This window comes from Rhinichthys klamathensis, unplaced genomic scaffold, assembly GCF_029890125.1.
Source record: "Rhinichthys klamathensis goyatoka isolate OS25496 unplaced genomic scaffold, OSU_Roscu_1.1 h1tg001091l_1, whole genome shotgun sequence".
NCBI classification, from domain to species: domain Eukaryota; kingdom Metazoa; phylum Chordata; class Actinopteri; order Cypriniformes; family Leuciscidae; genus Rhinichthys; species Rhinichthys klamathensis.
In genome coordinates this window covers 140,001-152,063 of record NW_026607338.1, presented here as the reverse complement: position 1 = coordinate 152,063, position 12,063 = coordinate 140,001, and the positions used below count along the sequence as shown (strand labels likewise).

Below are 12,063 nucleotides of genomic sequence, written 5' to 3'. Positions count from 1 at the left end.
TCCGGCCTTCGCATTAAGTGCAGACCCACCGCATTCTTCCGAGAGCGACTCAGCAGAACCTCCTCAGCCGGAGCTCAGTGTTTCCTCAATCCATCATTCTCATCCAGGGCTGAATCAGGACATCACTGAACGCGTGTGTGCGCATCAGGACATCGCTGAACGTGTGTGTGCGCATCAGGACATCGCTGAACGTGTGTGTGCGCATCAGGACATCACTGAACGTGTGTGTGCGCATCAGGACATCACTGAACGTGTGTGTGCGCATCAGGACATCGCTGAACGTGTGTGTGCGCATCAGGACATCACTGAACGCGTGTGTGCGCATCAGGACATCGCTGAACGTGTGTGTGCGCATCAGGACATCGCTGAACGTGTGTGTGCGCATCAGGACATCGCTGAACGTGTGTGTGCGCATCAGGACATCGCAGAACGTGTGTGTGCGCATCAGGACATCGCTGAACGTGTGTGTGCGCATCAGGACATCGCTGAACGTGTGTGTGCGCATCAGGACATCGCTGAACGTGTGTGTGCGGATCAGGACATCGCTGAACGTGTGTGTGCGGATCAGGACATCGCTGAACGTGTGTGTGCGCATCAGGACATCGCTGAACGTGTGTGTGCGCATCAGGACATCGCTGAACGTGTGTGTGCGCATCAGGACATCACTGAACGTGTGTGTGCGCATCAGGACATCGCTGAACGTGTGTGTGCGCATCAGGACATCACTGAACGTGTGTGTGCGGATCAGGACATCGCTGAACGTGTGTGTGCGCATCAGGACATCGCTGAACGTGTGTGTGCGCATCAGGACATCGCTGAACGTGTGTGTGCGCATCAGGACATCGCTGAACGTGTGTGTGCGCATCAGGACATCGCTGAACGTGTGTGTGCGCATCAGGACATCGCTGAACGTGTGTGTGCGCATCAGGACATCGCTGAACGTGTGTGTGCGCATCAGGACATCGCTGAACGTGTGTGTGCGCATCAGGACATCACTGAACGTGTGTGTGCGGATCAGGACATCGCTGAACGTGTGTGTGCGCATCAGGACATCGCAGAACGTGTGTGTGCGCATCAGGACATCGCTGAACGTGTGTGTGCGCATCAGGACATCGCTGAACGTGTGTGTGCGCATCAGGACATCGCTGAACGTGTGTGTGCGCATCAGGACATCGCTGAACGTGTGTTTGCGCATCAGGACATCACTGAACGTGTGTGTGCGGATCAGGACATCGCTGAACGTGTGTGTGCGCATCAGGACATCACTGAACGTGTGTGTGCGCATCAGGACATCGCAGAACGTGTGTGTGCGCATCAGGACATCGCTGAACGTGTGTGTGCGCATCAGGACATCGCTGAACGTGTGTTTGCGCATCAGGACATCACTGAACGTGTGTGTGCGGATCAGGACATCGCTGAACGTGTGTGTGCGCATCAGGACATCGCTGAACGCGTGTGTGCGCATCAGGACATCGCTGAACGTGTGTGTGCGCATCAGGACATCGCTGAACGTGTGTGTGCGCATCAGGACATCGCTGAACGTGTGTGTGCGCATCAGGACATCGCTGAACGTGTGTGTGCGCATCAGGACATCGCTGAACGTGTGTGTGCGGATCAGGACATCGCTGAACGTGTGTGTGCGCATCAGGACATCGCTGAACGTGTGTGTGCGCATCAGGACATCGCTGAACGTGTGTGTGCGCATCAGGACATCGCTGAACGTGTGTGTGCGCATCAGGACATCGCTGAACGTGTGTGTGCGCATCAGGACATCGCTGAACGTGTGTGTGCGCATCAGGACATCGCTGAACGTGTGTGTGCGCATCAGGACATCGCTGAACGTGTGTGTGCGGATCAGGACATCGCTGAACGTGTGTGTGCGCATCAGGACATCGCTGAACGTGTGTGTGCGGATCAGGACATCGCTGAACGTGTGTGTGCGCATCAGGACATCGCTGAACGTGTGTGTGCGCATCAGGACATCGCTGAACGTGTGTGTGCGCATCAGGACATCACTGAACGTGTGTGTGCGGATCAGGACATCGCTGAACGTGTGTGTGCGCATCAGGACATCGCAGAACGTGTGTGTGCGCATCAGGACATCGCTGAACGTGTGTGTGCGGATCAGGACATCGCTGAACGTGTGTGTGCGCATCAGGACATCGCTGAACGTGTGTGTGCGCATCAGGACATCACTGAACGTGTGTGTGCGGATCAGGACATCGCTGAACGTGTGTGTGCGCATCAGGACATCGCTGAACGTGTGTGTGCGCATCAGGACATCGCTGAACGTGTGTGTGCGCATCAGGACATCACTGAACGTGTGTGTGCGGATCAGGACATCGCTGAACGTGTGTGTGCGCATCAGGACATCGCTGAACGTGTGTGTGCGCATCAGGACATCGCTGAACGTGTGTGTGCGCATCAGGACATCACTGAACGTGTGTGTGCGCATCAGGACATCGCTGAACGTGTGTGTGCGCATCAGGACATCACTGAACGTGTGTGTGCGGATCAGGACATCGCTGAACGTGTGTGTGCGCATCAGGACATCGCTGAACGTGTGTGTGCGCATCAGGACATCGCTGAACGTGTGTGTGCGCATCAGGACATCGCTGAACGTGTGTGTGCGCATCAGGACATCGCTGAACGTGTGTGTGCGCATCAGGACATCGCTGAACGTGTGTGTGCGCATCAGGACATCGCTGAACGTGTGTGTGCGCATCAGGACATCGCTGAACGTGTGTGTGCGCATCAGGACATCGCTGAACGTGTGTGTGCGCATCAGGACATCGCAGAACGTGTGTGTGCGCATCAGGACATCGCTGAACGTGTGTGTGCGCATCAGGACATCGCTGAACGTGTGTGTGCGCATCAGGACATCGCTGAACGTGTGTGTGCGCATCAGGACATCGCTGAACGTGTGTTTGCGCATCAGGACATCGCTGAACGTGTGTGTGCGGATCAGGACATCGCTGAACGTGTGTGTGCGCATCAGGACATCTCTGAACGTGTGTGTGCGGATCAGGACATCGCTGAACGTGTGTGTGCGCATCAGGACATCGCTGAACGCGTGTGTGCGCATCAGGACATCGCTGAACGTGTGTGTGCGCATCAGGACATCGCTGAACGTGTGTGTGCGCATCAGGACATCGCTGAACGTGTGTGTGCGCATCAGGACATCGCTGAACGTGTGTGTGCGCATCAGGACATCGCTGAACGTGTGTGTGCGCATCAGGACATCGCTGAACGTGTGTGTGCGCATCAGGACATCGCTGAACGTGTGTGTGTGCATCAGGACATCGCTGAATGTGTGTGTGCGCATCAGGACATCGCTGAACGCGTGTGTGCGCATCAGGACATCACTGAACGTGTGTGTGCGCATCAGGACATCACTGAACGTGTGTGTGCGCATCAGGACATCACTGAACGTGTGTGTGCGCATCAGGACATCACTGAACGTGTGTGTGCGCATCAGGACATCACTGAACGTGTGTGTGCGGATCAGGACATCGCTGAACGTGTGTGTGCGCATCAGGACATCGCTGAACGTGTGTGTGCGCATCAGGACATCACTGAACGTGTGTGTGCGCATCAGGACATCACTGAACGTGTGTGTGCGGATCAGGACATCCCTGAACGTGTGTGTGCGCATCAGGACATCACTGAACGCGTGTGTGCGCATCAGGACATCACTGAACGTGTGTGTGCGCATCAGGACATCACTGAACGTGTGTGTGCGCATCAGGACATCACTGAACGCGTGTGTGCGCATCAGGACATCGCTGAATGTGTGTGTGCGCATCAGGACATCGCTGAACGCGTGTGTGCGCATCAGGACATCGCTGAACGTGTGTGTGCGCATCAGGACATCGCTGAATGTGTGTGTGCGCATCAGGACATCGCTGAATGTGTGTGTGCGCATCAGGACATCGCTGAACGTGTGTGTGCGCATCAGGACATCGCTGAACGCGTGTGTGCGCATCAGGACATCGCTGAATGTGTGTGTGCGCATCAGGACATCGCTGAACGTGTGTGTGCGCATCAGGACATCACTGAACGTGTGTGTGCGCATGAACGCGTGTGTGCGCATCAGGACATCGCTGAACGTGTGTGTGCGCATGAACGCGTGTGTGCGCATCAGGACATCGCTGAACGTGTGTGTGCGCATGAACGTGTGTGTGCGCATCAGGACATCGCTGAACGCGTGTGTGCGCATCAGGACATCGCTGAACGTGTGTGTGCGCATCAGGACATCGCTGAACGTGTGTGTGCGCATCAGGACATCGCTGAACGTGTGTGTGCGCATCAGGACATCGCTGAACGCGTGTGTGCGCATCAGGACATCGCTGAACGTGTGTGTGCGCATCAGGACATCGCTGAACGTGTGTGTGCGCATCAGGACATCACTGAATGTGTGTGTGCGCATGAACGCGTGTGTGCGCATCAGGACATCGCTGAACGTGTGTGTGCGCATGAACGCGTGTGTGCGCATCAGGACATCGCTGAACGCGTGTGTGCGCATCAGGACATCGCTGAACGTGTGTGTGCGCATCAGGACATCGCTGAACGCGTGTGTGCGCATCAGGACATCGCTGAACGTGTGTGTGCGCATCAGGACATCGCTGAACGTGTGTGTGCGCATCAGGACATCGCTGAACGTGTGTGTGCGCATCAGGACATCGCTGAACGCGTGTGTGCGCATCAGGACATCGCTGAACGTGTGTGTGCGCATCAGGACATCGCTGAACGTGTGTGTGCGCATCAGGACATCACTGAATGTGTGTGTGCGCATGAACGCGTGTGTGCGCATCAGGACATCGCTGAACGTGTGTGTGCGCATGAACGCGTGTGTGCGCATCAGGACATCGCTGAACGCGTGTGTGCGCATCAGGACATCGCTGAACGTGTGTGTGCGCATCAGGACATCACTGAACGTGTGTGTGCGCATCAGGACATCACTGAACGTGTGTGTGCGCATCAGGACATCACTGAACGTGTGTGTGCGGATCAGGACATCGCTGAACGTGTGTGTGCGCATCAGGACATCGCTGAACGCGTGTATGCGCATCAGGACATCGCTGAATGTGTGTGTGCGCATCAGGACATCGCTGAACGTGTGTGTGCGCATCAGGACATCACTGAACGTGTGTGTGCGCATGAACGCGTGTGTGCGCATCAGGACATCGCTGAACGTGTGTGTGCGCATGAACGCGTGTGTGCGCATCAGGACATCGCTGAACGCGTGTGTGCGCATCAGGACATCGCTGAACGTGTGTGTGCGCATCAGGACATCGCTGAACGTGTGTGTGCGCATCAGGACATCGCTGAACGTGTGTGTGCGCATCAGGACATCACTGAACGTGTGTGTGCGCATCAGGACATCACTGAACGTGTGTGTGCGGATCAGGACATCGCTGAACGTGTGTGTGCGCATCAGGACATCGCTGAACGTGTGTGTGCGCATCAGGATCTGCGTTCGTCTGGATCTGTGTTCGTCTGGATCTGTGTTCGTCTGGATCTGTGTTCGTCTGGATCTGTGTTCATCTGGATCTGTGTTCGTCTGGAACTGTGTTCGTCTGGATCTGTGTTAGGCTAGAGCGTGTTCCAGTGCGTGCACACACCAGGGTAATCTCCTGCAGATCTGTGTTCGTCTGGATCTGTGTTCGTCTGGATCTGTGTTCGTCTGGATCTGTGTTCGTCTGGATCTGTGTTCGTCTGGATCTGCGTTAGGCTAGAGCGTGTTCCAGTGCGCGCGCACAGGGTGATCTCCTGCTGATCTGTGTTCGTCTGGATCTGCGTTCGTCTAGATCTGCGTTCGTCTGGATCTGCGTTTGTCTGGATCTGTGTTCGTCTGGATCTGTATTCGTCTGGATCTGTGTTCGTCTGGATCTGCGTTAGGCTAGAGCGTGTTCCAGTGCGCACGCACACCAGGGTAATCTCATGCAGATCTGCGTTCGTCTGGAACTGCGTTTTGTCTGGATCCGTGTTCGTCTGGATCTGCGTTAGGCTAGAGCGTGTTCCAGTGCGCGCGCACACCAGGGTAATCTCCTGCAGATCTGTGTTCGTCTGGATCTGCGTTCGTCTGGATCTGCGTTAGGCTAGAGCATGTTCAAGTGCGCGCGCACACCAGGGTAATCTCCTGCAGATCTGTGTTCGTCTGGATCTGTGTTTCGTCTGGATCTGTGTTCGTCTGGATCTGTGTTTCGTCTGGATCTGTGTTCGTCTGGATCTGCGTTCGTCTGGATCTGCGTTCGTCTGGATCTGTGTTCGTCTGGATCTGCATTTGTCTGGATCTGTGTTCGTCTGGATCTGTGTTCGTCTGGATCTGTGTTCGTCTGGATCTGTGTTAGGCTAGAGCGTGTTCCAGTGCGCGCGCACACCAGGGTAATCTCCTGCAGATCTGTGTTCGTCTGGATCTGTGTTCGTCTGGATCTGTGTTCGTCTGGATCTGTGTTAGGCTAGAGCGTGTTCCAGTGCGCGCGCACACCAGGGTAATCTCCTGCAGATCTGTGTTCGTCTGGATCTGTGTTAGGCTAGAGCGTGTTCCAGTGCGCGCGCACACCAGGGTAATCTCCTGCAGATCTGTGTTCGTCTGGAACTCTGTTCGTCTGGATCTGTGTTCGTCTGGATCTGTGTTAGGCTAGAGCGTGTTCCAGTGCGCGCGCACACCAGGGTAATCTCCTGCAGATCTGTGTTCGTCTTGATCTGTGTTTCGTCTGGATCTGTGTTCGTCTGGATCTGCGTTCGTCTGGATCTGCGTTAGGCTAGAGCGTGTTCCAGTGCGCGCACACACCAGGGTAATCTCCTGCAGATCTGTTTTCGTCTGGATCTGTGTTTCGTCTGGATCTGTGTTCGTCTGGATCTGTGTTCGTCTGGATCTATGTTCGTCTGGATCTGCGTTCGTCTGGATCTGTGTTCGTCTGGATCTGCGTTAGGCTAGAGCGTGTTCCAGTGCGCGCACACACCAGGGTAATCTCCTGCAGATCTGTTTTCGTCTGGATCTGTGTTTCGTCTGGATCTGTGTTCGTCTGGATCTGTGTTCGTCTGGATCTGCGTTTCGTCTGGATCTGTGTTCGTCTGGATCTGTGTTCGTCTGGATCTGCGTTAGGCTAGAGCGTGTTCCAGTGCGCACGCACACCAGGGTAATCTCCTGCAGATCTGTGTTCGTCTGGATCTGTGTTCGTCTGGATCTGCGTTCGTCTGGATCTGCGTTAGGCTAGAGCGAGTTCCAGTGCACGCGCACACCAGGGTGATCTCCTGCAGTTCTGTGTTCGCCTGGATCTGTGTTCGTCTAGATCTGTGTTCGTCTGGATCTGCGTTCGTCTGGATCTGCGTTCGTCTGGATCTGTGTTCGTCTGGATCTGCGTTCGTCTGGATCTGCGTTAGGCTAGAGCGTGTTCCAGTGCGCGCACACACCAGGGTGATCTCCTGCAGTTCTGTGTTCGCCTGGATCTGTGTTCGTCTGGATCTGTGTTCGTCTGGATCTGCGTTTCGTCTGGATCTGTGTTCGTCTGGATCTGTGTTTGTCTGGATCTGCGTTAGGCTAGAGCGTGTTCCAGTGCGCACGCACACCAGGGTAATCTCCTGCAGATCTGTGTTCGTCTGGATCTGTGTTCGTCTGGATCTGCGTTCGTCTGGATCTGCGTTAGGCTAGAGCGTGTTCCAGTGCACGCGCACACCAGGGTGATCTCCTGCAGTTCTGTGTTCGCCTGGATCTGTGTTCGTCTGGATCTGCGTTTCGTCTGGATCTGTGTTCGTCTGGATCTGTGTTCGTCTGGATCTGTGTTCGTCTGGATCTGCGTTTCGTCTGGATCTGTGTTCGTCTGGATCTGTGTTCGTCTGGATCTGCGTTCGTCTGGATCTGCGTTAGGCTAGAGCGTATTCCAGTGCACGCGCACACCAGGGTAATCTCCTGCAGATCTGTGTTCGCCTGGATCTGTGTTCGTCTGGATCTGTGTTCGTCTGGATCTGCGTTCGTCTGGATCTGTGTTCGTCTGGATCTGTGTTCGTCTGGATCTGTGTTCGTCTGGATCTGCGTTCGTCTGGATCTGCGTTAGGCTAGAGCGTGTTCCAGTGCGCGCGCACACCAGGGTGATCTCCTGCAGATCTGTGTTCGCCTGGATCTGTGTTCGTCTGGATCTGTGTTCGTCTGGATCTGCGTTCGTCTGGATCTGCGTTAGGCTAGAGCGTGTTCCAGTGCGCGCGCACACCAGGGTAATCTCCTGCAGATCTGTGTTCGCCTGGATCTGTGTTCGTCTGGATCTGTGTTCGTCTGGATCTGCGTTCGTCTGGATCTGCGTTAGGCTAGAGCGTGTTCCAGTGCACGCGCACACCAGGGTGATCTCCTGCAGTTCTGTGTTCGCCTGGATCTGTGTTCGTCTGGATCTGTGTTCGTCTGGATCTGCGTTCGTCTGGATCTGCATTAGGCTAGAGCGTGTTCCAGTGCGCGCGCACACCAGGGTAATCTCCTGCAGATCTGTGTTCGCCTGGATCTGTGTTCGTCTGGATCTGTGTTCATCTGGATCTGTGTTCGTCTGGATCTGTGTTCGTCTGGATCTGTGTTCGTCTGGATCTGCGTTCGTCTGGATCTGTGTTCGTCTGGATCTGTGTTTGTCTGGATCTGCGTTAGGCTAGAGCGTGTTCCAGTGCGCACGCACACCAGGGTAATCTCCTGCAGATCTGTGTTCGTCTGGATCTGTGTTCGTCTGGATCTGCGTTCGTCTGGATCTGCGTTAGGCTAGAGCGTGTTCCAGTGCACGCGCACACCAGGGTGATCTCCTGCAGTTCTGTGTTCGCCTGGATCTGTGTTCGTCTGGATCTGTGTTCGTCTGGATCTGCGTTTCGTCTGGATCTGTGTTCGTCTGGATCTGTGTTTGTCTGGATCTGCGTTAGGCTAGAGCGTGTTCCAGTGCGCACGCACACCAGGGTAATCTCCTGCAGATCTGTGTTCGTCTGGATCTGTGTTTGTCTGGATCTGCGTTCGTCTGGATCTGCGTTAGGCTAGAGCGTGTTCCAGTGCACGCGCACACCAGGGTGATCTCCTGCAGTTCTGTGTTCGCCTGGATCTGTGTTCGTCTGGATCTGCGTTTCGTCTGGATCTGTGTTCGTCTGGATCTGTGTTCGTCTGGATCTGTGTTCGTCTGGATCTGCGTTTCGTCTGGATCTGTGTTCGTCTGGATCTGTGTTCGTCTGGATCTGCGTTCGTCTGGATCTGCGTTAGGCTAGAGCGTATTCCAGTGCACGCGCACACCAGGGTAATCTCCTGCAGATCTGTGTTCGCCTGGATCTGTGTTCGTCTGGATCTGTGTTCGTCTGGATCTGCGTTCGTCTGGATCTGTGTTCGTCTGGATCTGTGTTCGTCTGGATCTGTGTTCGTCTGGATCTGTGTTCGTCTGGATCTGCGTTCGTCTGGATCTGCGTTAGGCTAGAGCGTGTTCCAGTGCGCGCGCACACCAGGGTGATCTCCTGCAGATCTGTGTTCGCCTGGATCTGTGTTCGTCTGGATCTGTGTTCGTCTGGATCTGCGTTCGTCTGGATCTGCGTTAGGCTAGAGCGTGTTCCAGTGCGCGCGCACACCAGGGTAATCTCCTGCAGATCTGTGTTCGCCTGGATCTGTGTTCGTCTGGATCTGTGTTCGTCTGGATCTGCGTTCGTCTGGATCTGCGTTAGGCTAGAGCGTGTTCCAGTGCACGCGCACACCAGGGTGATCTCCTGCAGTTCTGTGTTCGCCTGGATCTGTGTTCGTCTGGATCTGTGTTCGTCTGGATCTGCGTTCGTCTGGATCTGCATTAGGCTAGAGCGTGTTCCAGTGCGCGCGCACAACAGGGTAATCTCCTGCAGATCTGTGTTCGCCTGGATCTGTGTTCGTCTGGATCTGTGTTCATCTGGATCTGTGTTCGTCTGGATCTGTGTTCGTCTGGATCTGTGTTCGTCTGGATCTGCGTTCGTCTGGATCTGCGTTCGTCTGGATCTGTGTTCGTCTGGATCTGTGTTCGTCTGGATCTGCGTTAGGCTAGAGCGTGTTCCAGTGCGCGCGCACACCAGGGTGATCTCCTGCAGTTCTGTGTTCGCCTGGATCTGTGTTCGTCTGGATCTGCGTTCGTCTGGATCTGCGTTAGGCTAGAGCATGTTCCAGTGCGCGCACACACCAGGGTGATCTCCTGCAGTTCTGTGTTCGCCTGGATCTGTGTTCGTCTGGATCTGTGTTCGTCTGGATCTGCGTTCGTCTGGATCTGCGTTAGGCTAGAGCATGTTCCAGTGCGCGCGCACACCAGGGTAATCTCCTGCAGATCTGTGTTCGCCTGGATCTGTGTTCGTCTGGATCTGTGTTCATCTGGATCTGTGTTCGTCTGGATCTGTGTTCGTCTGGATCTGTGTTCGTCTGGATCTGCGTTCGTCTGGATCTGTGTTCGTCTGGATCTGCGTTCGTCTGGATCTGCGTTCGTCTGGATCTGTGTTCGTCTGGATCTGAGTTCGTCTGGATCTGTGTTCGTCTGGATCTGTGTTCGTCTGGATCTGTGTTAGGCTAGAGCGTGTTCCAGTGCGCGCGCACACCAGGGTGATCTCCTGCAGTTCTGTGTTCGCCTGGATCTGTGTTCGTCTGGATCTGTGTTCGTCTGGATCTGCGTTCGTCTGGATCTGCGTTAGGCTAGAGCATGTTCCAGTGCGCGCACACACCAGGGTGATCTCCTGCAGTTCTGTGTTCGCCTGGATCTGTGTTCGTCTGGATCTGTGTTCGTCTGGATCTGCGTTCGTCTGGATCTGCATTAGGCTAGAGCATGTTCCAGTGCGCGCGCACACCAGGGTAATCTCCTGCAGATCTGTGTTCGCCTGGATCTGTGTTCGTCTGGATCTGTGTTCATCTGGATCTGTGTTCGTCTGGATCTGTGTTCGTCTGGATCTGTGTTCGTCTGGATCTGCGTTCGTCTGGATCTGTGTTCGTCTGGATCTGCTTTCGTCTGGATCTGCGTTCGTCTGGATCTGTGTTCGTCTGGATCTGTGTTCGTCTGGATCTGTGTTCGTCTGGATCTGTGTTCGTCTGGATCTGTGTTAGGCTAGAGCGTGTTCCAGTGCGCGCGCACACCAGGGTAATCTCCTGCAGATCTGTGTTCGTCTGGATCTGTGTTCGTCTGGATCTGTGTTCGTCTGGATCTGTGTTCGTCTGGATCTGTGTTCGTCTGGATCTGTGTTCGTCTGGATCTGTGTTCGTCTGGATCTGTGTTCGTCTGGATCTGTGTTAGGCTAGAGCGTGTTCCAGTGCGCGCGCACACCAGGGTGATCTCCTTCAGTTCTGTGTTCGCCTGGATCTGTGTTCGTCTGGATCTGTGTTTGTCTGGATCTGCGTTCGTCTGGATCTGCGTTAGGCTAGAGCATGTTCCAGTGCGCGCGCACACCAGGGTAATCTCCTGCAGATCTGTGTTCGTCTGGATCTGCGTTTCGTCTGGATCTGTGTTCGTCTGGATCTGCGTTCGTCTGGATCTGCGTTAGGCTGGATCTGCGTTCGCCTGGATCTGCGTTCGTCTGGATCTTCGTTTCGTCTGATTGCTGCATGTCGTCTGTCCGGTGACTCCTCTCGGGTCGCGACCCCAAACACGGATCATGGAACAGCAGATAAAGACCAGCGGAGCACATGCTCACGAACGCTAGCACGAACCGCTGATCTCAGACCAGGCACTGCGCTAATGCTAATGTGCAACTCAAGCTTATTATAGCTTTGCATTTTTACATTAGTTTTTATTTTAATATCATTTTCAGTTTAGTTTTAGTTAGTTTTATTAATGGTTTGTTAGTTTTCATTTAGCTTTTATTTTGTGAACACATTTCTTTTTAGCCTTTATATATTTAGTTTCAGTTTTAGTTCTAGTAATTATAGTTTAGCAGAGTTAACAGAACACTTCCAATTTACATGATTATTATGATTATTCTTTAATGGTTATTTCTATGATTAATCCTTTCAAACATTATTCTTGTATTGATCCATTTATGCTTTTGGTCTATTTCATCTTTTAATATCATTTACTCATAGTTATAGTCATATAGTTATATAGTCATATAGTCATA

General features: G+C 54.0%; 1 protein-coding gene across 2 annotated transcripts in view; it reads right to left on the bottom strand.

Annotated features, from left to right (window-relative positions):
* Positions 1-12,063, bottom strand: part of LOC130079505 (receptor-type tyrosine-protein phosphatase S-like) — an 82,511-nt gene that overhangs the window by 45,581 nt on the left and 24,867 nt on the right. The window lies entirely within an intron of this gene.